At 32.8% G+C, this 4,654-nt stretch overlaps 1 long non-coding RNA gene across 1 annotated transcript; it reads right to left on the minus strand.

Annotated features, from left to right (window-relative positions):
- Positions 1–1,470: 1,470 nt before the first annotated feature.
- LOC109219424 lies at positions 1,471–3,766 on the minus strand. The gene is made up of 2 exons (XR_002066943.1): positions 2,254–3,766; positions 1,471–1,957 (listed from the first exon to the last, which is right to left on the minus strand). It is a non-coding gene; the product is annotated as an uncharacterized LOC109219424 (long non-coding RNA).
- Positions 3,767–4,654: the final 888 nt, after the last annotated feature.

Consider the following 4,654-nt stretch of genomic DNA (forward strand, 5'->3'; position numbering starts at 1 on the left):
AGTATTTGATAAAAAAGTGTTGATAAGCTCTTTTTCTGTTAAAATGACTTAAATAACTTTAGAACTGTTTACGCTTATAAGGGCGTAATTTGATGTCTATATTTATTACATACAGTTCAAAGATTAATACACAATCACATAGATACAAATATGCAAAGGAATAAAGCATTTGCTTATCTTAAATAGTCAATGAGAATTGCAGACTTAAGGGGGGGGGGGGGGGAATAAAGTTGATAAAATACTTTAGGCAGTGAGCATTGATGTAGGAATTTTGTTCTAAAAATAAATATTTTAAGGATAAAAATAGTAAAAATTTTGGTCAAACTTAAAGCGCTTATAAGCTTAAAATTCATAAGTTGGGGGTGACCAGCTTATGGCTTTTGGCTTATTTTTTACTTATAAGCACTTTTAACTTTACCAAACGCGTAAAAAAGCCCAAAATTGCTTATAAGTTAATTTGACCAGCTTATAAATTTAGCCAAACACCCTCATAAAATTGCGAATGTAACATTTATGAAGAGATGTTAGATGAAATATAACAACATAACATATTTGTTTTTGATACCACTAATTATTTATAATTACAAATACTAATTAATCCAACAAAATTCTATCATCTTTTGCATGTTCAAAAGATATTGAATTTAACTCTCTGTCAATTTAAATTAATTTTAGTATCTAGACATATATTGCATTTATTTTAACTTTAATTGCTTTTTTCCAATATTTTTTTTGTCTTGTATACGTTTAATAATGATTGACGCGATGTACACGTACAACGCACGTACACTAACACTAGTAGAATAAAGGTTTGTTGCACGTTAAAGCCTGTGAATGATCCACAAGAGGCCGCATTCAACACCGTTGACAAGTGCTAAACATTCAGGTAAAAATTTGAAGATAACAAAAAAGAAAAACCTCTCTAGATATTGAGAGTGAACTTGATATTACTGGTAATGAATTCTGAACTTAGTGGTTGGCCTTCAACAAGAGCTAAAATGTGAATTCGGAATCAAATGGTTTTAAGTTTTAACCACCAAAGGTTTGTGGTGCGGTGGTAAATACTACTCCATTCTTATGGCATGTTAGACCAAGCTTCTTCAAATCCAAAAGAATTTTTTTCTTCAAAAATGCTACTTCTTTTTTTCAAAATTGAAGTGTATGGCCAAGCTTTTAGAAGAAAAAAAAGTACTTTCGAGAAGAAGCAAAAGCAATTTTGAAGAAACAAAAAAGAAGTAACTTTTCACCAACATCATCTTTTAAAAAAACACTTTTGGAAAAAATACACTTAGAAATAATTTTTAAAAATTTGGCAACATTAGTTGCTGCTCAGAAGTGCTTTTCTAATTAATTAGCCAAACACAAACTGATTTTCATCAAAAGTACTATTGAAAAAAAATACTTCTCAAAATAAACTATATTTTGCAACTTGGCCAAACAAGCTATTAATAGCATATTTTGAATTCAGAGTCATGGAAATGGAATCACCATATGTAAGGAACAATTTTACCACCCATAGTGAAAACTTTCCGGGGACAAATTCATAGGACCCCCAAACAACATAGGCTGGTTTCAAGGAAGAAATATTATTGGCAGAATAATCTTTCAGGAAGCTGAGTGGGCACATCACCACTCTATGAATTACAACACAAAAAAGCTAGAAGCAAAAGAAGATCCTCAATATTGAAAGTGACGGAGACTCTTTTCCTTTAAGTGATGCTATTCAGGGGTACAGTCAAACAAGTTATTTTGATTCCTCCAACCTACTAAATTCTTGACTAGGTTTCTAGCTTTGCAAAAGGAATGTGATACCAAGATTCCTAAGAGTTCACATCACTTGTAAAGATTCTCTGACGATTTGGCACTTTATACAACTATTTTCCAATTCCTCTTTACTTTCACAGGCACGACATGTTCCCCACTTTCAATACTTTCTTTAGAAGGTAAACTTTCTCTCCTGCCGGAAAACCAAAGGAACCCCCCAAATTAGTAACAACAGCTTTTGACTCACTAATTGTGAAAGTGACATCCAACCAGATAGTTGGTAACTAATTAATTCTTTGTAAATATAGTCCAACTTTTAAACTAAATCTATGTCATAAATCCATGTGGGTGCATTACTAAATATGATCCTATTGGCTGTGTATCATCTCAAATATAGGATTCTAATCAATCGTGGATAGTTGGAAATTGGAATAGCACATTTAATCCAAAACCATAGAAAGTGCCAGTTAAAAAGAAATGAAGTAATACCAGCCAATTCCAGATATGACAATGACAAAGAAAGAGTATATTCACCAATTCTAATTCTTTTTTGCAAAGTGTCACTGCAGTGGGCAAATGGGGATCAAATTAATTGCATGAATTTTCCGCAAAGAATCATAAGTATTCAACTTGACATCAGTAGAAAAATGATTTACGGCAACCAGAAATAGATATGTATGAGGCATAAAAAGAAGAAAAAGAAAATAGAACAAAAAAATAAAACTGGTTAGCCGACTGAAATTAATTGCATTCTTTAGCCGAAAAGTGTATAAAATACATACTATACTATATAATACACACATATACATTCTTATCGGCTATTATTATGGGAAGCGAACATATGATCTCCCAAGAAAATACCCATATCAACAGGACCAACAAGTAGAGCAACTAAACAAGTTCTTAATTAGTTACAACTTTTTCTTATGGAAATGAACAGTAATCGAAATAATAGGTGCAACTTTGCACGGAGATGCATTAAATATATCTTAAAGCTTCCCTCAGCACCCCGAAAAAGTTCAGCTGCATTTACCGATATGCTATTTTCGCCAAAATGAATGAAAAATATAAACCGCACTCTTTTCGAATAGATAAACTATGCAAACAGGACTAGATATATGTGCATATAATTACAAGCTTATTTCTTTACACAACTAAACCAAAACCAGACCTTAATTAATTATTTAGTACGGTAATTATCTCTTTAAGATGACAATTTTTTGTGAAATTTGAGCTCGCTAAACACAGATGACAAGAAAGCAAAAATCAAGACAAAAGGACTATCTAGCATGTCACCAAATGCTCCCGATAGAACAAATAAGCTTTTGCAAATACTGTTCATTCTAATCTGTATACAGATCAGGAGAAGAGCAAATTAATTCTACACATTTTAGCAGAAAATTCAACAAAAGCAGTTAATACATCTTAAAAGACCAAACATGAACATATGAGAGAGAAGGGGGTTAAGCGCTGGATGCAGAGGTTTATCGACCGATTCCTGTTGCTATATTTTGTTTATCGCCTTTCAGGGAACAGATCGATGAACCGCTGCCTCCAGTGTTCTTAACCAACCAAAATAAAACCCAAAAATTTAAAAAAATAATTAACAGCATCCCGCTCTCAGTTTGTGATATATCACATAGATCTACCCTCCATAAACACAAATCAAATATACCTACCAAATAATTTGCATAAACACAGGCAGCCAAACTCATTGACTTCCGAAGTGACATAAATATTATGAATTTAATAGTATATTTTTTATACATGGAAAACTGCAGGAATCTATCGCAAATTAATCTAGATTCAAGAGAGAGGAAGAAGATAAAACCCAGTGCCAGACTGCAGAGCTGCCATTGATGAACTGTCACGCATCCCTTATTTCTTCTTTTTTTTTTCGGTACTTACGGTGTTTATTTATCGGAATAGCAGCTGTGGGGTAATTATACGCATAGCGGCAGTGACTTAGGGAGGGTTCAATTTACCACTTTAACCCTAGATACTGAAGGCATCGACCAATAATAATTGTGTTTTTGCTACGAATCACAAGGGTAATTAGTACAGTGAATTGGAATAGTGAGAGTGACGTGTCTGACTGAAATTAGTTGGGGGGAGTCCCGGGTCTGGCTGCAGAGCGTGCTTGGGAACAGTGTACACGTGTTTGGATCCTGTTAAAGAAATCCTCTGCTAGATTTTTTTTTCACCATCTGTTATAGAAAAAAGGAAAAAAGGCGCACTGAATGGAAAATTTTTTATTTTGTGTCTCCTACAACTAACACTAATTGTATGAATCATTTTTTTTGTCTCACAGTTTAGTGGACCTAAATTTTGTGGACCCAGAAGTATAAGATTTGGAATCCACAAATTTGTGAGAGAAAAAGGAGTCTCACACAACTAATGTAAGTTGTGTGGCACAAAATAAAACTTCTCACTCAATGGAGTTACATCAAATTAGGAGTAATTTTAGCATTGTCAAATAGGTTAAATCAAATAAATGCATTAACTGACTAAATATACATAAAACCACATTTTATGTGTATTTGTTTCGTATAAACGTTGTTACGGTGAATACAAATATATACTGTATATTTTTTAATGTGAAAGAATACACTAGAACACAGATGTGAGTAAAATGGATCATAAAACATCTAGGGGTTGTTTGGTTCACCTTAGTTATAGAGGGATTATAATGAGAGAATTGTTTATGTGATGATTTATAACAAAGAATGAAAGGATTATTGTGCGCTGACTAATAATAAAGAGATAATGTTATCCACGTATTACTTAGTGGACGTTTGGACATAAGAATTGTGAAATTTCGGGAATAAGTGGGGAAAAAAAGTCAAGTAAAAATGGTATTTAAAAATTAGAGTTATATTTGGACATGAAC

The sequence above is a fragment of the Nicotiana attenuata genome, unplaced genomic scaffold, assembly GCF_001879085.1.
Source record: "Nicotiana attenuata strain UT unplaced genomic scaffold, NIATTr2, whole genome shotgun sequence".
Classification (NCBI taxonomy): domain Eukaryota; kingdom Viridiplantae; phylum Streptophyta; class Magnoliopsida; order Solanales; family Solanaceae; genus Nicotiana; species Nicotiana attenuata.